This window comes from Ovis aries, chromosome 5 (genome assembly GCF_016772045.2).
Source record: "Ovis aries strain OAR_USU_Benz2616 breed Rambouillet chromosome 5, ARS-UI_Ramb_v3.0, whole genome shotgun sequence".
NCBI lineage: Eukaryota > Metazoa > Chordata > Mammalia > Artiodactyla > Bovidae > Ovis > Ovis aries.
In genome coordinates, this window is record NC_056058.1 from 66,761,356 (window position 1) to 66,786,506 (window position 25,151).

Here is a 25,151-nt window from a genome sequence, read left to right on the forward strand (position 1 = left end):
AACCACATCCTCAGCCTCTTCGACATCTTGGGAGTTGAGGGGTGGGGTGGAATATTCATCTAGTAACACCAGGATGATCCAAAAAAGAGAGCAATCCAGACAACCTCAGAGGAGTCCAAATTCTTGTCAGTTCTCAGCCACACGTCCTCAGAAGGGTGAGCATCATTCTACACCTTCTTGTTCTGAGGTTCTGCCTCTGTCACTCAGAGCCTCAGCACTGAGAGAGACGTCAAGAATCATTAAGCCAAACTGGCTAGACTATGTGTTCCTTGAGAACAGAGAGCACACGGCTGCCTTGTTCAAGGCTTCTGCTCAGCTCCTAGCACCAGGCAGGTTTATTCTGTGAAAAAGTGGATGAATGGATAAATGAACGAACAAATGAATCCTGTACCTTGTGTAGGAATCTGCCAAATGGCCATCCTGCACTGGACATCTCCGGACCACCTACTCCATTCCTGACCACATACGGTAGTTAGAGAAAGTTGTTACACTGAACCAAAAGCTACCTTTCTCTGTAATCTGTACCCACCGGCCTCATTCTGTCTTCTGAGTCTACATGAAACAATTCTTCCACCTAACTGCCCTTTTTAGGATCAGCAGCATCAGCATCACCTAGGAACTAGTTTAAAATGCAGATTGTTAGAAACAAAACAAAAAACAATGCAGACTGCCCGGCCTCATCCCAGATGGCCTGAAGAACACAGAAACTGATACTGGAGCCCAGACATCTGTTGTAATAACTCTTTGAATGATTCTCATGCAGAACCACCACCCTAGACCGCAAGTTCGCAACATATTTTTAAGGCAGGCAAACTTCAGAAATATCCACCTGTCTCACCTTTCTGCATCCATCGCACCCTGTATCTTTCTGAGCTAAAGAAACCCCAAAAAGTTGCCATCAAAATAGCTCATGTGTGTTTATTTAAGTGTGAAATCATTCCACCTTCACAACACACCTATGAGGACACTGTGACCTCAAGACCTGTAATTTGTCCAAGCTGTCACAGCACAGCGTCAGAGGCAGGTTTCAAAGCCAAGTCTGTTAGACCAGACCACTTTTTAAGCAGCTGTCTGCTCTGTCTCTATTAGAAGTGATAGCTGAGTGATAGTTGCTCAGTCATGTCTGACTCTTTGCAACCCCATGGACTGTAGCCTGCCAGGCTCCACTGTCTATAGAATTCTCCAGGCAAGATTACTGCAGTGGGTTGCCATTTCCTTCTCCAAGGAAGGAAAAAGCATATTAGAAAGCAGAAGCATAAAATGAAAACATTGTCAGCAGTAGTCCAAGGAACAATTTCATGGTGATGACAGCAGTTTTGAGAACATGTGATGCCACAAAAAGGAGGCTCCTGGCTCTTAGATGTGAGAATATCTGCAGAGAAGAGAAAAGGGATAGCAAAACACAGGGCAAGATAAAGAGGATGGACATGTAAGGACTCCAACGCTATTTCAGTTGCTTTTTTCCTCAATAATCCTTTCCCCAAATGGGGTTGCAATATTAGCCAGGAAGGTCATCCTTCCTTCTATAAGCAAAAGGATGAGTCACGTTTCATCACTACCATCTGTGCAATTGTACTGATTCATAAAACGCTGCTTTTAAATGCTCCCCAGTGCCCCCAAGCTAGGCTCATCTATGCCCTCTAAGCACCAAAGACGATCCCCTCAGAGACGGGGCCGCAGAGCCCCTGAGTGGCCCAGCTCAGCCCAGCCGTCCCTTCTCCAACCACATCTTGTTCTCATCTCCTCTCTGACAAGGGGCTGGCTCAGCAGATCTGCAGGAAGCCGTCTCTCACCACTGGAGTGTATTAGGTTTTTCAGGAAACAGTTGTGAGTGATGTGCATCCAGGAAGAGAGAAGGACTGTCCAAGATTTCCCACCCCGCCCCCTCCTTTTTCTGGCTTTGACAGAAAAGCAGTTTCTGAAGAAGTGCCTCCCACCCGTGCCCTCAGGGCTCACAAGCCCATCGGCAGGCAGAGATCACACACCATCCCAAGGCTCACTGCAGTGCTCACTTTGGGAGAAACCCTGGCTGCCCTGGCCCCAAAGTCCTCAAGCAATCTCCTGACTCTTTGCGTCTTTTGAAATCCAACTGGGAAAATAAACTGTCTTCCAACTACTGGACATAAAATGTAAGGTCACTCTTCAGAGAAGGACAACAGAATTGCCCATGGTGGCCTGGAAACTGTACACTCAGCCAGACCCCAAACAAGCTGCAGTTGCAACAGCCCTGACTCACCTTTTCCAAGGCTCACAGGCCTCAAATCCAGAACTGTCCCTTTAATGATTATATGTTATTAAACAATAACTAAATCGCTAAATTGTATAGACTCTTTGCAACCCTATGGACCGCAGCCCGCCAGCCTCCTCTGTCTATGGGATTCTCTCCATGGGATTCTCCCAGCGAGAATACTGGAGTGGGGAGCCTTCTCCAGGGGATCTTCCCCACCAAGGGATCAGACTCTCACATCGCCTGCTTGGCAGGCAGATTCTTTATCACCGAGCCACCAGGGAAGCCCTTAAAGGCTATGGACTTGTCAGACCAATTTCAAATGCTTCTTAGAAACTTCTAAGAAACTTCTTAGAAACTTAGAGAAATAAGTTTCTTTAAAACTCCTTCTGGGGAAAGAGAAGTGACAGGACTAAAACAAATTTGCAAAACATCTTCCTGAGTTCAATCCCCCTACCCTGCTACTACAGATAAGCAAATCAGTGAAGACAAGTGATAACAATTTCCAAACTACCTTGAAAAACAACCTACCCAGACAAGCTCAGCATAAACAAACAAGAGTCTGCTCATCCCAGTGGCTATTTTTACTGACACCTCCTTCTCCCAGGTCTTGTTTCGTATCTGGCTCTTTCAGGAGTATTGGGGCACTTATACACTGGTAGTGCTTGGGAGGTAAGCTGTGCTGGTCCCTCTCCTCCTCTCCGGGGGAGCTGCTCCCTCACCCCATCCACCTGTGGAGCTGGTAACACAGGCTTTTTCATTTCTCACTCATATTCCTAACGCCGTCATTACGGGACTTGCCACAGTAACATCACACCCGGAAATGCTGTGGAAAAATATAAAACCCCAGGCTCCACTGAGAATTTAAGTCTCTAGAGAAGGACTCAGAAATCTATATTTTTAATAGTTTTTCCAGGTGATGCTTTTTCAGGCTGTGGGAATTCTACTCCATTATACCAATTTTAACATTCTTAATTCTTTTTCTCATTTCTAGCCTCCTAAAGCACCCTCTCAAAATCTAAAGGTGACACCAGCTCAACCTAGACAGCAAGTCCAGGGCCCAGACAGGGCTGGTTTCAGTACCAGTTGCACACTCCAGCTGTCGTTTCAAACCCTGAAAATCAGGCAAAAGATCACGGTGGCGCCTTTCAACGTTACACAAGGGCACTGACAAACTGCAGACTCTGAGAAGCCTGACTGAGGTTCTTTGGACTCCGTCGGGGGAACTGTAGCTTTGAAAGACTATTTACAATTAATTAAGGCAGCTCTTGTAAAACCCTGTAAGAGTAGATGTTAAACTTGTAAAAACTTTATAAGATACAACATCGATGCAAAGGATTTCCACCTAACAGAAAAGATAACCCTCAAGGTTATGATTTTATTGCCCCTAGGATAGGAACCAATTTTATATGTAATTTAGCAATGTTATCTCAGCATTCTCTGTCCACTATTGAAATATATATGCATATATACACGTACACCTATATATGTTTCCCTTATCTATCCAGTTTTTATACCAGTTTTATAATTTTGTCGGTTCCCTCATTAATTAAATAAAACTTAGACAAAAGCTCACTAGTGAAAAAAAGAACTATTTTCACTTGAGCCACCTAAATTCCGTTTCCTAGACTGCAAATAAACAATGTGATAATTATGATCTCATAGCCCCACTGAGAGGATCAAATGAGAAAATACATTCAAAATACTAGCTATGACATTTTTAAGTTCTGTGAATTGGAACAAATTAGTTAGCCTCTCTGAGTCTCAGTTTTCTCATCTATAAAATGGGGGAAATAATCGAATCTACTTCATAGAATTGTTATACAAAGTTAGAAAAGTATCTATGAATATCTGCTAAATAAAATGAACAAAAGCAAAAGAACTCTTTGTAAAGTATAAAGTATTTGTTTCCACAAATATCACTGCGAACATTTTCTCCAGGACTAGCTATGTGCATGTGGGCTTCCCAGGTGGTGCGGTTGGTAAAGAATTTGCCTGCCATTGCAGGACATGCAAGAGACCTGGGTTCAATCCCTGGATTAGGAAGATCTAGAGAAGGAAAGGGCAACCCCCTTCGGAATTCTTGCCTGGACAGAGGAGCCTGCTGGGCTACAGTCCGTGAGGTCACAAGAGTCAAACACAACTAAGCGACTGAGTGCACGCACACATCTATGGGCACATGGGGTAAAGCCAGGTAATTTTCAAACCAAGACAATGGGTTTCTGAGGTTTTGATAATACTAGTCTCTCTCCCTTTGGGTATGTTTGGAAATTTCTACATTCATATTTTTTTAACCAGAGAGGCAATACTAAGCATGTCACAAGCTCCTCAGCCTCAGTTTCCCATTCTCTCAAATGGAAATGGCGATACCCAGGACAGGCACACACTGGGAAGAGCTTTTGAAAAGCAGAGAGTGACATTCTAGTATAATGGCCAGTGTCCATATTTGGGACAAAATAACAGATTCAGTAAGTAGTGTTTTGTTGTCTTTTGTTTTCAAAGAGCAAGAAAGACAAGGGGAGGAGAGAGCTCAATCTGTCTCAGAACCAAGACTTCCAAAGCCGTGCTCATTTCACCTCTGACTCTAAAGGAATGGAAACAAAGCAACATGCCAAAGGCAAGGATCTAAAGCCAAATAAGGGGCCCACAGGCAGAGGCACTCCTTGGGCAGAGGTGTTTCTTCTGATGTAAAGAGTAGGAGATCTCCTCTACTGCACTCACTCACTTGGATCATGCATCGTGGCTGCCAGAGGGCCAGCTCCAGGAGCAGTGCCACAAAGCAAGATGGTGCCACCCACAAGCCTGGCGCAAAGCCAAAGCATGTTGTCTTTCCTTCTATTAACGAAGTGTCCAAACAATGCATTAAATCAACACTGCTTTTCATGGATCACATCTCATTACATCTTCTCCCAGTTCCTACAAGACCTGCACCCTTCCGACCAGCTCCTGGTCCTGTGTTTGGCTTTTGTGTTGTTGACCAAAGGATGTTTGGATGAGCACTGTTTACTCCTTTGGTCAGCAGGGCCTTCATTTAATCCTCTTCAGGCCTCACTCTTGGCTGCCTCCACGATGAATAACCTGTCTGTACAAACAGGGCTGACCTCTTGGAGTGGGGATGCTTAACTGTCAGGGACCTAAGAGGCCTGCAGAATGGCTCACCCAAGAGGAATTTATAAGTTTGTTTTGCAGTGTCCTGTAAAGTACCCATATAGGCACTTAGGGAATTGGATAAGAAGAGTTCAGGGAAATGAGAAAGCTAAAAAAAAAAAAGTGCCTAGTGCATTAGCAAACAGTTTCTGGTAAATAACCATAGTTATCAGATTAACCCGAAGGGAAGAGTCAATGCAAGAGGCAATGGTTAAACTGTATAGTAAACTTTGGGGATAAGACACGGGGCAAGTGAAGAAAAGAAACCTCTAAGACCACAGGACCTCTGAAAATATGCTTAGAAAAAGGGAGTAGGTAGGCCAGCCCATGAATAAAAGCAAACAAACAAAAAGTGAAGACCACAAACGAACCTGCCCTACGTGTGAGTTCCTGGTCCCTTTTAGGCTCTGATTAAATATCCCAGTAACTTTGATAAACCTTGCCCAGTGTTTTTCAGCATGCTAAAGGACAAATCACAGCAAATGCACATGTCAAGAAGGTTTGAACTTGAAAAGTCTTCCTAGATCACAGTGGACATGTGTTATCCTGGACTGCCCAGTATCTCTGCCATTTTCCTGGGAAAACAGTGCCAAGTTTGCATTTAGAGAAATATTCCCCTCTTGCTGCATGCTGAGTTGGGTCACTTGGAGTTAGTCATAACAAAGTAGGACAATCAGGTCTCATTTCATTGAATTTCAAGATGAGTGACACCTGGTGAAAATGACTGGAACTGAGACACACCATTGGTGGCACCGGAAGAGACCACCAAACTTCCTGGACCCTGTCCTTTCAAGCCTTATTTCTTCAGCTTTTCCCTCACTCTGTTGTCTCATACCCTGCTCATAAGGCAGTTTTTTGGAGAGGAGGGGCATTGTGAATAAATTTCAGACAGCAACAAAAAAAATCTTTATATATGTAATCAGGTTCTCTGTTCAGTGCTTCTCCCCACACCACCCTCTACTCTTACCAATGCAGAATTTGAAAAAGAACGAAAGTAACCTACCAACATCACACAATTGTATTTTGCTTCAAAACTCATCAGTCTAAATAAAGTTAGCTAATCATCAGCAGTAGATAATCCAAGAGTTGGGCCATCCAGACACTGCCAGGAGGCAGAGAGGAAGGATGTTCATGAAATCTCATCAATGAATGCTTATTAAGCAGCATAATGTGGTACAAACTACAGGGCACGTGACCTCAGGAAGGCCAAGTCCCTCCCCACTTGAATTCATCATGTATTTGCTCTGAATTCTTGGCCAAGGTGTGGTACCTCTTCAGAACCTCAGGCCATGCACTTGCAGGGCCTCTTTGGAACAGCCATTCCACAAATATGTACTGAGGCCAATCATGTGCCAGGCACTGTGCTAGGTGGTGCGGAGGAGGCAAGTACTGCTTTCCTGCCCTCCACGTGGCAACTCGCTCATGAGGATTAGAGGAGGCTGAAGGGGTGGCAGATCACAGCACCCCGGATGTGCAACTTTAGTGAGAGGATCATTTTGAGCCAAAGGCAACTGAGAAGAAGCAGAAACAAGGAAAGGTCCCTGTCCTCCTTCCATTTGCCTAAAAAGAAGACATCAGTTGCCCAAGGTCCTCTACCAGGAAAGACAAAAGCTAATCAGCAGAGACAGTTTTAGGCCCCATCAGCCTGGAGACGGTACCAGAGGAATCTACACAACAAACATTACAAACCAGCCTTTATCTATCATGCAGTTCCCAAATATTTACCTTCCCACAGTTACCTGCCTTTCAGTTCAGTTCAGTTCAGTTGCTCAGTTGTGTCCGACTCTTTGTGACCCCATGAATCGCAGCACGCCAGGCCTCCCTGTCCATCACCAACTCCCAGAGTTCACTCAGACTCATGTCCATCGAGTCAGTGATGCCATCCAGCCATCTCATCCTCGGTCGTCACTTTCTCCTACCGCCCCCAATCCCTCCGAGCATCAGAGTCTTTTCCAATGAGTCAACTCTTCGCATGAGGTGGCCAAAGTACTGGAGTTTCAGCTTCAGCATCATTCCCTCCAAAGAAATCCCAGGGCTGATCTCCTTCAGAATGGACTGGTTGGATCTCCTTGCAGTCCAAGGGACTCTCAAGAGTCTTCTCCAACACCACAGTTCAAAAGCATCAATTCTTCAGTGCTCAGCCTTCTTCATAGTCCAAGTCTCACATCCATACATGACCACAGGAAAAACCATAGCCTTGACTAGGCGGACCTTAGTCGGCAAAGTAATGTCTCTGCTTTTAAATATGCTATCTAGGTTGGTCGCAACTTTTCTTCCAAGGAGTAAGCATCTTTTAATTTCATGGCTGAAGTCACCATCTGCGGTGATTTTGGAGGCCAAAAAAATAAAGTCTGACACTGTTTCCACTGTTTCCCTGTCTATTTCCCATGAAGTGATGGAACTGGATGCCATGATCTTCATTTTCTGAATGTTGAGCTTTAAGCCAACTTTTTCACTCTCCTCTTTCACTTTCATCAAGAGGCTTTTAGCTCCTCTTCACTTTCTGCCCTAAGGGTGGTGTCATCTGTATATCTGAGGTTATTGAGATTTCTCCCGGCAATCTTGATTCCAGCTTGTGTTTCTTCCAGCCCAGCGTTTCTCATGATGTACTCTGCATGAAAGTTAAATAAGCAGGGTGACAATATACAGCCTTGACGTACTACTTTTCCTATTTGGAACCAGTCTGTTGTTCCATGTCCAGTTCTAACTGTTGCCTCCTGGCCTGCATACAGATTTCTCAAGAGGCAGGTCAGGTGGTCTGGTATTCCCATCTCTTCCAGAATTTTCCACAGTTTATTGTGATCCACACAGTCAAAGGCTTTGGCATAGTCAATAAAGCAGAAATAGATGTTTTTCTGGAACTCTCTTGCTTTTTCCATGATCCAGCGGATGTTGGCAATTTGATCTCTGGTTCCTCTGCCTTTTCTAAAACCAGTTTGAACATCAGGAAGTTCACGGTTCACATATTGCTGAAGCCTGGCTTGGAGAATTTTGAGCATTACTTTACTAGCATGTGAGATGAGTGCAATTGTGCGGTAGTTTGAGCATTCTTTGGCATTGCCTTTCTTTGGGATTGGAATGAAAACTGACCTTTTCCAGTCCTGTGGCCACTGCTGAGTTTTCCAAATTTGTTGGCATATTGAATGCAGCACTTTCACAGCATCATCTTTAAGGATTTGAAACAGCTCAACTGGAATTCCATCACCTCCACTAGCTTTGTTCGTAGTGATGCTTTCTAAGGCCTACTTGACTTCACATTCCAGGATGTCTGGCTCTAGATGAGTGATCACATCATCATAATTATCTGGGTCGTGAAGATCTGTTTTGTACAGTTCTTCCGTGTATTCTTGCCGCCTCTTCTTAATATCTTCTGCTTCTGTTAGGTCCATACCATTTCTGTCTTTTATCAAGTCCATCTTTGCATGAAATGTTCCCTTGGTATCTCTAGTTTTCTTGAAGAGATCTCTAGTCTTTCCCATTCTGTTGTTTTCTTCTATTTCTTTGCATTGATCGCTGAAGAAGGCTTTCTTATCTCTTCTTGCTATTCTTTGGAACTCTGCATTCAGATGCTTATATCTTTTCTTTTCTCCTTTGCTATTGCCTCTCTCCTTTCTCAGCTATTTGTAAGACTCCCCAGACAGCCATTTTGCTTTTTTGCATGTCTTTTCCATGGGGATGGTCTTGATCCCTGTCTCCTGTACAATGTCACGAACCTCATTCCATAGTTCATCAGGCACTCTGTCTATCAGATCTAGGCCTTTAAATCTATTTCTCACTTCCACTGTATACCTGCCTTTAGAAGCCTAAAACCGCTTTCCTTTTTCTTACCATTTCTCTACAAACTTATTGTCTTTTGTTGAAGATGCTACAGAAGCCTGACTGCCAACTGTCATTTATTTTTTTCTGGGTACCTCCCATGTATACACTTTAATAAACTTCTGTTTTTCTCTGCTAATCTCTTTTGTTACAGCTGAGAACTTGAACAGGTAGTCAGAAATTGATTTTTCTTTCTTTCCAAGGCCATCTGTGAAAGTACTTTGAAAACACCAACAGGCCACACAGAAGGTAGGTATTACTAGTTGGTCCCTAGAAACCAAGTTTCTGTTTTATAACCTATTGGGCTGGCCAAAAACTTCCTTCCTTGCTAGAACTACTGCAAACCAGAGCAGCAATCAACTCCCAGTTTCCCTTAACAAGCTGCCTACAGCTTTGGAGGAGGGGTGCCTGTGCACGAGTGTGGGTGTGTGGAAAGCAGAGAGAGGAAGAGCTGCCTAGGGGTCAGGGACTCACCATCCTCAACACTGCTAATCTCCTTTTCCACAGCCATATTCCTGTCATCACACAAATGAAAGGCCAGTTTAACCTCTGCATTCTTACCAAAGCCCCAGTCCAGCATTAAAGCCAGATAAAGAGCTTTTAGCATACAAGGAGTCTAACATCTCTCCCAACACTTAGATTCCCTCTTTCTCTAGCACTTCAGTCTTCCTCCAAGGGAATCCCTTCCCATGACTTGTCCTTCCTTTCCCGGGAAGGGGGACTTGGACAGAGAAACCATGCCTGATATAATACAGCCATTCTACCCCGTGGCCCATCTGGATCTCTCTCCAGGGAGACTGATGCAAGAGAAGAAAACATGGGGGCTGCCAGTTTTCTGCAAAATCATAACCTCAGGGGTGGAAGGAGGAGGAAAAGGGGGCAGTGGGGCACATGGGTGCTATGGAGGGGCCTGGAAGACAGCCATAAGTACAGAAGTCATAAAGACCCCAATTCTCCTTAAACTGGCTGAGGAGTCTGGCTCAGCTCCACCCACTCAATGATATCATTGTTTTCAGCAAAAGTCAATCTGAGAATCCACAAGGAGGTCCTCAGTGAGGCCTCATCAGTTCCTGGGAGACCAAGTGCTTAGAATTGTAGATAAGGGGGGAAGTCTATATACAAAGAGTCCAAATTATAAAGATAACCAGGGTAAGGACATACTTCACTTCTGCCAGGACTTTTAGGGTCATGGAAAGAATATAGGATGCTACTTTTCACATAGATTTTATCAGTGGATTCCCAACCACCACAAGCAGGCAAAGTTGATGACTAGGGGTTGTTCCCTTCAACTAATGGGAAAACTAAAGATCTGAGAAGAGAAGTGGCTTATCCAAGGTTCCACTACCAGCTAAGGACAAACCCTGGGACTCAAACCACTGTCCTGCTACTTTCTCCAGTCAGGAACCTCAGATTGGCCTTGGAAGCCATCCTCTTCCTCAGCTCATATTCAAGCCATTTCTCGGTCTCCATGATGCCACCCTAGTAATATCTGTGGAATGTGACTCTTCTGCAATCTCTTCCCTAAATTAGATCAACATCACCTCCCCTTCAGATTCTAAAAAAGCTTTTGAATGAGTCTGATTACTATTGCCAGTCTTGCCCCTTTGAATCCATCCTCCAAACTTTCATCTAAGTAATCTTTCTCACATGCTTTGGATGCTGTCAGTATATGGCTTTTAAAGTCATCTTTGTCAGCTTCCTGTTGCCCTGAAGATACACACCAACCCTTTTAATGAGGCTACAAAGCCTTTCAAGGACTCTCCCCTGCCCACCTGGACCATTTCCTTCCTCTTGCCTTCTATTCCAATTTCATCATCAACAAAGGCCTTTGTTCTTGCTACCGGCCCTGGGTGGAACTCACCCCCTTGAATAAACCAGCCCTCTACCACCCCCTACTTCTTCCTTTTACTTTACTCCTCCTCGAAGGCTTCCCCAACCCCTGAGCCAGGGTAGGTTCCCCTTCCCCATGCTCCCACAGTACTTTCTACTTCCCCCCATCATAGCATGCCCCACGCTGGTCAATAATGATCGGCTTATCTTTCTCCTCCACTGAGCAAGCACCAAGACAGCAGACTGTGTCTTGCTTGCCATTACTCTTCCAGGAACACTCAGGACTTAGCCCAATGCCAGCCACATGGCTGGTATGCACAGTATTTGTTAAATGAAGGAAGAGAAAGTAAGAGAGACAGGAAGTTAAGAATTCCCAACGAGCAATCCATAACTCAAACCCAGTACACTGGAGACTCTTGTTAGTAAAACCAGGGATTCTCTGACCCAATAACTGCTCCCAGGTGAGTTTGAGCAAGACCTGCAATTTGCTCCAGGGTACCCAAAAGCCTGTTCATTCAGTATTCAAGGCATCAACCAAAGGTGTGTATATGTCACTGAGTTCTAAACAGAGAAAGAGTAAAGGTTACCTTCTTAAAATCAGATTAAATCTCAGGACAGAACCAGTCCAGAGGCCTCAGAACTGGCCTCCTCCTCCCATAGAGAAGGAGAACTCTTCCCCAGATAATCATGTTCCATTTCCTAAGCACAAACGCTGAAGAGCAGAGATATCCTCCAGCTTCCAGAGAGTCTGGATGAAGAATCTAGGCACATCCTTGAAGATGAAAAATTAGGTCTGTAAGGTGGGACTTCAAGCACATCTCCCAAATCCAAATGCATAGCCATACGTCAATCTCCATCCTGCTCTCCAGGCCCTGCTTCTCAGGAGACCCCATCCACCCACTCTGAATTGTGGAAGAAGCTATATTTCCCTTGGACCAGTCCCTCTCAGGCCAAGGCTCCATCCACCAGGTCCATCTCCTTTCACTCAGCTCAGCCCAAATTTCCCTTCAATGAAGAGGGGTGGAGAAAGGGCTTCTACTCATCGAGGTGCAGGAAATACAGTTCAGCTTTAAATCGCACCTCAAGCCTCTTCCCTAAAAATGTCACATCTACCTCTCTGACCATGTGGTTTTACCAGAAGCAAGAGAGAAACCAACTCAAGGTCAAAAATAAGAGGACCAAAAAAAAAAAAAAAGTGAACTCTAAGTCACTCAAATCCTCAGGTAGCCCAAATGTAGAAGGGCAAGAAACCCCTTCCCCACTGCCACATACTACTCTTCTGAAATACAATGATTTGGCTAGCTGGAATACTGAATTCCTAAGAGTTTATTAGCACTACAGTTTTGGTTCCCCTAGATCCAGACCAAATATTTATATATTAATTTCTCAGTCTGAATTCCTTTCTCATTCTTCCACTCATCTCTCCTCCCTCCTTCATCCAAAGCCTCCCCTCCTTGCTCCCACAAGACAGAGCTCCAAGGAACCCTCCTTAGGGAAGCTTTCTCTAGCTCCCAATCAGAAATTCTTCCTTGCTATGGCTCCCTCTGTACTTTACTTTTAACTCTATTAAGTAAATCTATAACCAGCTTCTTATTATGCTGTGTGAGTATATTCTCTCCCACAGAGAGTAAATAGCTGGAGGGCAAGGATATGGTCTTTGCATCTACTCCCTAGAACACCTAGCACAGGACTTTACACATGGGTGCTCAATAAATATTTGCTGAAATCAATACTTCCAAGATACAGTAATCAAAACAACATGGCACTGGCACAAAAACAGATATGTGGATCAACAGAACAGAAGAGAGAGCCCAGAAATAAACCTGCACACCTACCATCAATGAATCTTCAACAAAGGAGGTAAGAATATACAATGGAAAAAAAGGCTCAGCAAGTGGGGTTGGGGAACTTGGACAGCTGCATGTAAATGAGTGAAGTTAGAACACATCCACTCACCAACACAAAAATAAACTCAAAGTGGCTTAAAGACTTAAACATAAGACATGACACCATAAGCTCCGAGAAGAGAATATAAGCAAAACATTCTCTGACATAAATCATACCAGTCTTCTCTTAGGTCAGTCTCCCAAGGTAATAGAAATAAAAGCAAAAATAAACAAATGGGTGCTCGCTTCGGCAGCACATATACTAAAATTGGAATGATACAGAGAAGATTAGCATGGCCCCTGCGCAAGGATGACATGCAAATTCGTGAAGCATTCCATATTTTTAGCAAAAATCAACAAAGCCAAAAGCTGGTTCTTTGAAAGGATAAATAAAACTGACAAACCATTAGCCAGACTCATCAAGAAACAAAGAGAGAAAAATCATATCAATAAAATTAGAAATGAAAATGGAGAGATCACAACAGACAACACAGAAATACAAAGGATCATAAGAGACTACTATCAGCAATTGTATGCCAATAAAATGGACAACATGGAAGAAATGGACAAATTCTTAGAAAAGTACAACTTTCCAAAACTGAACCAGGAAGAAATAGAAAATCTTAACAGACCCATCACAAGCACGGAAATTGAAACTGTAATCAGAAATCTTCCAGCAAACAAAAGCTCAGGTCCAGACGGCTTCACAGCTGAATTCTACCAAAAATTTCAAGAAGAGTTAACACCTATCCTACTCAAACTCTTCCAGAAAATTGCAGAGCATTCTATGAGGCCACCATCACCCTAATACCAAAACCTGACAAAGATGCTACAAAAAAAGAAAACTACAGGCCAATATCACTGATGAACATAGATGCAAAAATCTTCAACAAAATTCTAGCAATCAGAATCCAACAACACATTAAAAAGATCATACACCATGACCAAGTGGGCTTTATCCCAGGGATGCAAGGATTCTTCAATATCTGCAAATCAATCAATGTAATTCACCACATTAACAAATTGAAAAATAAAAGCCATATGATTATCTCAATAGATGCAGAGAAGGCCTTTGACAAAATTCAACATCATTTATGATAAAAACTCTCCAGAAAGCAGGAATAGAAGGAACATACCTCAACATAATAAAAGCTATATATGACAAACCCACGGCAAACATTATCCTCAATGGTGAAAAACTGAAAGCATTTCCCCTAAAGTCAGGAACAAGACAAGGGTGCCCACTTTCACCGCTACTATTCAACATAGTTCTGGAAGTTTTGGCCACAGCAATCAGAGCAGAAAAAGAAATAAAAGGAATCCAAATTGGAAAAGAAGAAGTAAAACTCACTGTTTGCAGATGACATGATCCTCTACATAGAAAACCCTAAAGACTCCACCAGAAAATTACTAGAGCTAATCAATGAATATAGTAAAGTTGCAGGATATGAAATCAACACACAGAAATCCCTTGCATTCCTATACACTAATAATGAGAAAGTAGAAAAACAAATTAAGGAAACAATTCCATTCACCATTGCAACAAAAAGAATAAAATACTTAGGAATATATCTACCTAAAGAAACTAAAGACCTATATATAGAAAACTATAAAACACTGATGAAAGAAATCAAAGAGGACACTAATAGATGGAAAAATATACCATGTTCATGGATTGGAAGAATCAATATAGTGAAAATGAGTATACTACCTAAAACAACCTACAGATTCAATGCAATCCCTATCAAGCTACCAGCAGTATTTTTCACAGAACTAGAACAAATAATTTCAAGATTTGTATGGAAATACAAAAAACCTCGAATAGCCAAAGCAATCTTGAGAAAGAAGAATGGAACTGGAGGAATCAACTTGCCTGACTTCAGGCTCTACTACAAAGCCATAGTCATCAAGACAGTATGGTACTGGCACAAAGACAGACATATAGATCAATGGAACAAAATAGAAAGCCCAGAGATAAATCCACACACCTATGGACACCTTATCTTTGACAAAGGAGGCAAGAATATACAATGGAGTAAAGACAATCTCTTTAACAAGTGGTGCTGGGAAAACTGGTCAACCACTTGTAAAAGAATGAAACTAGATCACTTTCTAACACCGCACACAAAAATAAACTCAAAATGGATTAAAGATCTAAATGTAAGATCAGAAACTATAAAACTCCTACAGGAGAACATAGGCAAAACATTCTCCGACATAAATCACAGCAGGATCCTCTATGATCCACCTCCCAGAATTCTGGAAATAAGAGCAAAAATAAACAAATGGGATCTAATTAAAATTAAAAGCTTCTGCACAACAAAGGAAAATATAAGCAAGGTGAAAAGACAGCCTTCTGAATGGGAGAAAATAATAGCAAATGAAGCAACTGACAAACAACTAATCTCAAAAATATACAAGCAACTTATGCAGCTCAATTCCAGAAAAATAAACGACCCAATCAAAAAATGGGCCAAAGAACTAAATAGACATTTCTCCAGAGAAGACATACGGACGGCTAACAAACACATGAAAAGATGCTCAACATCACTCATTATTAGAGAAATGCAAATCAAAACCACAATGAGGTACCACTTCACACCAGTCAGAATGGCTGCGATCCAAAAGTCTGCAAGCAATAAATGCTGGAGAGGGTGTGGAGAAAAGGGAACCCTCTTGCACTGTTGGTGGGAATGCAAACTAGTACAGCCACTATGGAGAACAGTGTGGAGATTCCTTAAAAAATTGCAAAGAGAACTGCCTTATGACCCAGCAATCCCACTGCTGGGCATACACACCGAGGAAACCAGAATAGAAAAGACACATGTACCCCAATTTTCATCGCAGCACTGTTTATGATAGCCAGGACATGGAAACAACATAGATGTCCATCAGCAGATGAATAGATAAGAAAGCTGTGGTATATATACACAATGGAGTATTACTCAGCCATTAAAAAGAATACATTTGAATCAGTTCTAATGAGATGGATGAAACTGGAGCCGATTATACAGAGTGAAGTAAGCCAGAAAGAAAAACACCAATACAGTATACTAACACATATATATGGAATTTAGAAAGATGGTAATGATGACCATGTATGCGAGACAGCAAAAGAGACACAGATGTGTAGAGAGGACCTTTGGACTCTGAGGGAGAGGGAGAGGGTGGGATGATTTGGGAGAATGGCATTGGAACATGTATACTATCATGTAAGAAACTAATCACCAGTCTATGTTTGATGCAGGATACAGGATGCTTCAGGCTGGTGCACGGGGATGATCCAGAGAGATGATATTGGGTGGGAGGTGGGAGGGGGGTTCATGTTTGGGAACTCATGTACACCCATGGTGGATTCATGTCAATGTATGGCAAAACCAATACAGTATTGTAAAGTAAAATAAAGTAAAAATAAAAAATTTTTTAAATAAATAAATAAACAAATGGGACCCAATCAAACTTATAAGCTTTTGCACAGCAAAGGAAATCACAAACAAAATAAAAAGAAAACCTACAGAATAAAAGAATGTATTTGCCACCAAAGTGATGGACAAGGGCTTAATTTCCAAAATATTCAAACAGCTCATACAACTCAACAACAAAAAAACAAACGACCCAATTCAAAAGTAGGCAGAAGACCAAAACATTGACTTTTCTCCAAAGATGACATACAGATGGCCAAAAGCACATGATAAGATGCTCAACATCACTAATTATTAGAGAAATGAAAATCAAAATTACAATGAGGTACCATCTCACACCAGTCAGAATGGCCATTATTAAAAAGCCTACAAAAAACAAGTGCTGGTGAGAACATGGAGAAAAGGGAACCCTCCTACACTGTTGGTGGAAATGAAGGTTGGTACAGTCACCATGAAAAATAGTATGGAAGTTTCTCAGAAAACTAAAAATACAATTATCATATGATGCAACAATCCCACTCCTGGATACAGATCCAGACAAAACTATAATTCAGAAAGATACATGCACAGCAGCCAAGACATGGAAACACCTAATGTCCATTAACAGATGAATGGATAAAGAAGATGTAGTACACACTGCTATATTTAAAATATATAACCAACAAGGTATACTGTAAAAAAAATTAAAAGATTCATTTAAAAAAGAACTGTGTATGTCAATAAGTGTTAACAACATGAAAAAAAGATGTGGTATATATACATATACAATAGAATACTACTCAACTATAAAAAAGAACAAAATAAAGCCATTTGCAGCTACATGAGTACCACTAGAGATTATCGTACTAGTGAACTAAGAAAGACAAATACCATATAATATCACTTATATGTGAAATCTAAAATACAACACAAATGAATCCACCTATGAAACAGAAACAGAACTGTGGACATAAAGAAGAAAGTTGTGGTTGCCAAAGGAGAGGGGATTGGCGGAAGGATGGAGTGGAAGATTGGGGTTAGCAGTAGTGAACTATTATATATAGAATGGATAAACAACAAAGTCCTACTGTATAGTACAGAGAACTGTATTCAATATCCTCTGATAAACCATAATAAAAAGAATATGAATAGAATATATATATAACAGAATCACTTTACAGTACAACAGCTGTTAACACACTATAAACCAACTGTACTTCAATATTTTTTTTTAAATTTGCTGAAATCAAACTTGTAGAGTGGAGTCAAGTAAGCTCTGGCTTAAAAGGCAGGAGATCCATCAACTGGTGAATGGATAAGCATAGTGTAGTACATTCATACCATGGAATACTATAAAGCAATAAAAAGGAATGCAATACAGATGCATGCTATACAACATGGAAAAAACTCAAAAACATTACACAGTGAAACAAGCCAGTCACCAAAAAAAAAAAAAAAAAGAAGAAGACAATACTGGATAATCTCATTGATATGAAATATCCAGAGTAAGCAAATCTATAGTGACAGCAGATTAGTGGTTGCCTAGAGCTGATGGCATTGGGGAAACGTGGGGAGTAATTGCTTACATTCGTTTGCTAAGGCTGCTTTAACAAAGTACCACAGACTCAGAGATTTTAAAAAATAGAAATTTATCATCTCACAGTTCTAAAAAGTTAAACATAAGATTAAGGCACTGGCAGGGCCATGCTCCTTTGAAGATACTGGGGAAGGATCTGTTCCAGGCCTCTCTCCTAGCTTCTAGTATTTCCTTGGCTTGTGGCCACATAATTTCACTCTAGTCTTCACATGGCATTCTCCCTCTATGCACGTCTGTGTCCAAATTTCCCCTATTTATATGGACACCAGTCATACTGGATTAGGTGCTATTCCGGGATGACCTCATCCCAACTAATTACATCCACGATGACTCTATCTCCAAATAAGGACACTGATGTTCAAGGGGTTAGGACTCTGACATATGACTTTGAGGGAACACATTCAACCTGTAACACTGCTAATCGCTTGTTTTTAGAGTGATGAAAATGTTCAGAAATTAGAATATAATGATGGCTGCACAACTCTGTAAATATACTAACACACACTGAATGGCAAACTTATTTAACCAGATCAACTATGTGGTATGTAGGGTACATTTCAATAAAGCTGGTAAAAAAAAAGAAAAGAAAAAAAACCCACAAAGTTTGGATTTAAAGCAACTGCCCAAGCTCAGCAACTAACCAGTTAGTGACAGTATGTGAAACAACTTCTCTCAACACAGGCAATGGATTTAACTTACATAGAAGCCAAAAGCAAAGTGCCTTTATCTACCTACATGTTCTGTGTAAATTCCCTGTGATCCAGTGGTTCACATCTAGGAAGTGATCCTCCAGAAGTGCCTCTCAAAGAACATGAAGGTGTCCACTCTAGCACTATTTGTAAAAATGGCGGAAGGAGGGGGGGAAATAAAAGAAAAAAATTGCTTGAATACCCAACAAAATGGGTGATTATATTAATCATGGCATCTTGATTTTTACTGAATCTGAATGATGGGTATATGGGGATTCATTATATCATTCTCTCTACTTCTGTGTGCATTTGATAATTTTTCATCATCAATCAGTTCAGTTCAGTTTAGACACTCAGTCATGTCCGACTCTTTGTGACCCCATGGACTGCAGCATGCCAGGCCTCCCTGTCCATCACCAACTCCCAGTTTACCCAAAACCATCATAAGAAATTTTAAGTTAGTTATGGCATACACATACAATGTACTATCATACAGACATTAAAAATGATCCCATAAATTTACATAGAAATATATCCATAATATACTCCCAAACTGTGGTATAGCCTTTGAGGAGGAATCTGTGGAATGGGAAGTACAATTAGTCAAAAGTTAAAACATGTTAGACATATATGCTATATGACCTTGCAGTTCTACTGCTAGGTATTAATCCTACACTAATACTTGCTGCTGCTGCTGCTAAGTCACTTCAGTCATGTCTGATTCTGTGCGACCCCATAGACGGCAGCCCACCAGGCTCCCCAGTCCCTGGGATTCTCCAGGCAAGAACACTAGAGTGGGTTGCCATTTCCTTATCCAATGAATGAAAGTGAAAAGTGAAAGTGAAGTCGCTCAGTCATGTCCGAATCTCAGCGACCCCATGGACTGCAGCCTTCCACGCTCCTCGGTCCATGGGATTTTCCAGGCAAGAGTACTGGAGTGGGGTGCCATTGCAAATATGTTTAAAGATTATGCATAAGACAATTACTGCAGCATTACTTGTAACAGTGAGAAACCATTCAGTGGAATCCTCTGTCATCATTAAGAAGAATGAAATAGGTCTATAAATAAGCTAATGTGGAAGGGTATTGAAGCCAAATAATTAAAAAGCAAATTACAGAATGGTACATAAAGTATCATCTCATTTATTTTAAAACCTTATTTTGTTGTTCAGTCACTAAGTCACTTCCAACTCTTTTGTGACCCCATGGACTGTAGCCTGCCAGGCTCCTCTGTCCGTGGGATTTCCCAGGCAAGAATCCTGGAGTGGGTTGCCATTTCCTTCTCCAGGGGATCTTCCCGGCCCAGGGATCAAACCAGAGTCTCCAGCATTGGTAGACAGATTCTTTACTACTGAGCCACTTGGGAAGCCCAAAACTTTATTACTTGTGTAATTTTTTCTAGAATTTTATTATCAATGTTTCAAACACTCCAACAATTTCTTCTGTAATTTTTTTAAAAAATAATTGATGATTCTCATGCTGTATTTCAAAAATTTTTTTTTAAATAGATAATAAAATTTAGGCTATAGTATGACCCCATTTGCACAGAGTTGGACATGACTGAAGCGACTTAGCAGCAGCAGCATGACCCCATATGGATAAATTTACATGGAAATATATACAGGGTTAAAAAAAAAAACCTATGTAAAATAGTATGCTCACAGTAAATGTTCACTCATTGGGTTCCAGCTATCGTTATTATCTTAAGGTAAACAGATGATGGTCAAGGGTTCCTCAAACTCAAGAATCAACTCCCGACTTCCTCCAAGTACACAGCTTCCCTTTGCTCTGATAAAGGTCCATCTAAGGCCAACAGGGCAGTTGACAGCTTCCTTCCATTCATTTTACCCTGTGCTCTTGCTGAAGGGCTGCCAGGAGAAATAAGCTTGAGACAAAAGAAAACCATGGACATCCTTCCTGGCTACACAGGCAGCCCTGGCTGCAGGTCCCTGGAAGGAGATAGAGCCGGAAATGGTGAACAAATTCTACCTGCTTATCAGACAGTTCAGAGCCTCGCCTAGGGAGGGCACGGATTCTGCAGGCAGAGACAAGAGGTACAGTTTGGCCGACTGGACAGCCCTGCAAAGCTGTATTCTGGAGATACAGTTAGGTCAAACTGGGCACAGCGGGGGAGCAGAAGTGAGTTTCCTCCCAAGGGCAATGGACTTTAAGGTCGTCTTCCTAATTACATTTGGAAACCACCTCAGGGGAATTCCCTCTTACTACATTCTTAAATGTTTTTCCCATTCTGCAAAATACAAATAGCGACTCTTGGGCTCTCACAGTGCACCAGGCACAGAGTAAGTCCTCGAAGAGCCTTGCATTATCGATTAACACACAACATGTGACAGTTCAGTTCAGTTGCTCAGTCTTGTCCGACTCTGTGACCCCATGAATCGCAGCACGCCAGGCCTCCCTGTCCATCACCAACTCCCGCAGTTCACTCAGACTCACATCCATCAAGTCAGTGATGCCATCCAGCCATCTCATTCTCTGTCATCCCCTTCTTCTTCTGCCCCCAATCCCTCCCAGCATCAGAGTCTTTTCCAATTAGTCAACTCTTTGCATGAGGTGGCCAAAGTATTGGAGTTTTAGCATCATTCCCTCCAAAGAAATCCCAGGGCTGATCTCCTTCAGAATGGACTGGCTGGATCTCCTTGCAGTCCAAGGGACTCTCAAGAGTCTTCTCCAACACCACAGTTCAAAAGCATCAATTCTGCACTCAGTTTTCTTCACAGTCCAACTCTCACATCTATACATGACCACTGGAAAAACCATAGCCTTGACTAGATGGACCTTTGTTGGCAAAGTAATGTCTCTGCTTTTCAATACGCTATCGAGGTTGGTCATAACTTTTCTTCCAAGGAGTAAGCATCTTTTAATTTCATGGCTGCAGTCACCATCTGCAGTGATTTTTGAGCCCCCAAAAATAAAGTCTGACACTGTTTCTACTGTTTCCCCATCTATTTCCCACGAAGTGATGGGACCAGATGCCATGATCTTCATTTTCTGAATGTTGAGCTTTAAGCCAACTTTTTCACTCTCTTCTTTCACTCTCATCAAGAGGCTTTTTAGTTCCTCTTCACTTTCTGCCATAAGGATGGTGTCATCTGCATATCTAAGGTTATTGATATTTCTCCCGGCAATTTTGATTCCAGCTTGTGCTTCTTCCAGCCCAGCATTTCTCATGATGTACTCTGCATAAAAGTTAAATAAGCAGGGTGACAATATACAGCCTTGACGTACTTCTTTTCCTATTTGGAACCAGTCTGTTGTTCCATGTCCAGTTCTAACTGTTGCTTCCTGACCCACATATAAGCTTCTCAAGAGGCAGGTCAGGTGGCCGCTATTATTGGCCCCATCATGTGGATGAGGAAACTGAGACTTGCAAAGGTAAAGCAACTTGCCAAAGCTTACACCTCCAGTAGGTACAAGGAGCCAGGCTCTGAATCTAACATGCCGAGGTTACATCATCACAATCCACTGAAATCCAAATCCAACTACGGAAGGCAGAAGGAAAGGGAAGAAGGCAGGCAGAATATCAGAGAATAGCAAGTGTTCATTGAAGAGCATACTGAGTAAGGACAGGGCATCCATGAGGCAATCTGAGGCCACAGCTAAGAGCCTGGCTTGGAGTCAAAGAGCTCTAGCTCCACCCTTCCGACCAAAGAAACTATGACCAAGTCGGGCTGCCGCATGCCTCAGGGTCTCCATCTGCCAAACAGGACTAACACAGGTAACGACAACCCACAGGGTTGCTGTGATGATTCAATTAGATGAACTATGCAGAGACTGCACAACAGAGCCTGCTATAAAGGCATCTCCTACTTTGTAGCTGTTACCATGATTGACAAGATCATTATCCCTTTCTGATGATCATTTCTCAGCCAGAAGCTGCCTAAAGGCAGATCGCATCATACAACATGACCCAGAACTCAGGAAATGCTGACAAACTATAACCACACATGCTATGTCTCAACGTGTTTTTCTCTTGTCACTCTTACTTGAAAACACTCACAGGGGCCATATGCAATGGTTTGCATCACCAAGCCACTTTAGAAAACATCTGTTCATGATTTTACATTAATGAAAGTTAACATGTACTGAAAACCAGCTTACTTATGCACTGTAATGATACTAAGCACATCGTAATACATTATCCCTAAGGCTCACAGACATCGTGGATTTGTTTCCTGTGCCCAGTGTGTGACAAATTACCAGAAACTGGGTGGCTTGAGACAATAGAAAGTTAGCGACTCCCCCGGTAGTCCAGTGGTTAAGACTCCATGCTTCCACTGCAGGGAGCACACTTTCCATCCCTGGTCAGGGAACTCAGATCCTACTTGCCCCAGCCAAAAAAAGAAAAGAGAAAAAAAGATGAAAAAGAAACCAGAAAAAAAAGTTATTCTTTCAGGGTGCTGGAGGTCAAGAATGCAAAGTCAAGGTGTTAGCAAAGCTGCACTCAGTCTGAGAGGTTTCACTCCTGGCCTCCTCCACCCTCCAGTGGCTGCCTGTATTCCCTGGCTTGCGGCTGCATCACTGCCCTCTCGGTGGTCACAATGCCTTCTCCTCTTCCCTCTGTGAGCAAATCTCCCTCTGCCTTCCTCTTACAAATACTAGTGACTGAATTTACAGCCCACCCAGAACATCCAGAATCATCTCTTCTCAAAATCCTTCATTAAGTCACACTTACAAAGATTATTTTTTGCCACATAAGGCAGTATAGTCTCATGTTCCAGGAATTAGAATGTGGGTCTTTTGGGGGGTAGGGAACATTTCTCAGCCTACCTTATCCACAATGAAGTTATTTTCATTTTCTATGTGGAGGTAAAGTATAGTAAGAAGCAACTGGACCTGAGTTTGACTCCTGGCTCTGCCTGAGAGTCTCCCCATTTATAAAATGTGAATAATACTCATACCTTCTCAAGAGAGTTGCCACGAGGATTAAATAAGATGGTACGTGGAGTGCCTTTGCACAGTGCCTGGCCCTCAGTTAATGCGCGACCATTATGGTGCCTACCGAAGAAGAAACAGCATTCGGAAGACAAGCGACTTACTGAAGGCCACCTAACCAGACAGTGTCAGTGCCTGGGACTGAATTTGGGTCCTTCCAGCACCAAAACCCAAGCCTGTCCACTATGGATTAGGCATTTTGCCTTACATTCTCACAGCCTTCAGAATCAACACATCTCTGGGAGGTGGGAGGAAGGCTTAAGAAGGAGGGGATGTATGTATACCTATGGCTGATTCATTTTGATGTATAGCAGAAAGCAACACAATATTATAAAGTAATTATCCTCCAGTTAAAAATTTAAAAAAAAAATTGACACTGTAATCGTTATTACAGTTGTGGATGCTGCCTGATACTCCCTTCCAGCTACTGTCTAGCTGCATCCACGCAGATCACCATTTCCAGTTACTGAGACTGAGTTTACACAGTGGACCCTAACAAAGCAGTATCATGTTTCTAATGATTCAGAAATAATGGAGCCCCTGCTTAAGCAGGGGTAGGGCTGAGAATTTAGCTTGTAGAAAGACCACATTACATTGGCTGGCAATCCAGTCTGCAACTCCAGGGGTTCTGGGCAACATGGGAATCGTGAGATCAATCTCCACCTACAAAGCTACAATTGGAAGCTGCATTTCAGACAGGACTATGTGGTCTCTCTGGGGCAAGGTGCCTAACCTAGCACTTAGAATTTAAATCTACTTATGCATTCATTGCCTCAGAGTCAATGCAGCAGGGTTAATTCCAGTTCCTGGTACTTCAAATATATATATATATATTTGAAAAAAATTTCAGCCACTTGGAGGCAGCTCTCTGCAAATTCTGATGTCCCCACCCATCTATCCAACGGTTTCCTCAGTGCTGGTCTAACGGAGGTATAGGATCTCAGCTGCAGGGAATGGGGAGCCCAGCTGTGTGCTGAGTTTGGAAAAACATTTTGAATACTTTGGATCTGCCAAATACTTGGTTAAAGAACGATATCCTCCAATTTCTTAAGCCATGTGTATTTTAAGTGAAATGTAAGCCATATGTCTGTGACTCATTTAAATGCACTTCAGTGAAGCATGGTTTACCAAGAGTGCTGGGATATGCCTAAGCCTTTCTTAAGCTTCTCTTTGATCCAGGAAATTGAATTCTGCCAACAATAAATGAAGCTCCTGACAAGAGAGGGTCAAAGAGAGCTGTCCTTTATCCTAGATAAGATGTTCAAGTCTATTCCTCACCCACAAGGAAGCAGGGAGCCGGGAAGAGGTCCGTGGTCTGGGTGGTATGCAGAGTTTTGCTCCAGATCAACTATGTATTAATATTACCACCAGACCTCCTTGGAAGAGAAGTGCAACAGTAAGCGGTGGTGACTAACCCACCCAATCTACTGCTGAGAAAACTCCTCTTCTGCCTTTCTCCCCTTCTTGGGTTCTCCAGTATTATATATGACTCAAAAAGGGTTGAAGAAAAAGAGTCAAGGAGCTGGATCAGTCCATTAGCAGTGAACGACTATTCATTTTCCAGGCTGCAGCTTGATATCCAGGATAACAAAAAGTCTCCATCCC

The 25,151-nt window shown here is 42.3% G+C and overlaps 1 protein-coding gene and 1 non-coding gene across 2 annotated transcripts in view; one reads left to right on the forward strand and one right to left on the reverse strand.

The window, feature by feature from the left end:
* The window catches only part of ADAM19 (ADAM metallopeptidase domain 19), a 94,144-nt gene that overhangs the window by 55,839 nt on the left and 13,154 nt on the right, over window positions 1-25,151 (reverse strand). The gene's annotated exons all lie outside the window — the stretch shown is intronic.
* Window positions 13,145-13,251, forward strand: LOC114115130 (U6 spliceosomal RNA). The gene has a single exon (XR_003589612.1). It is a non-coding gene; the product is annotated as a U6 spliceosomal RNA (small nuclear RNA).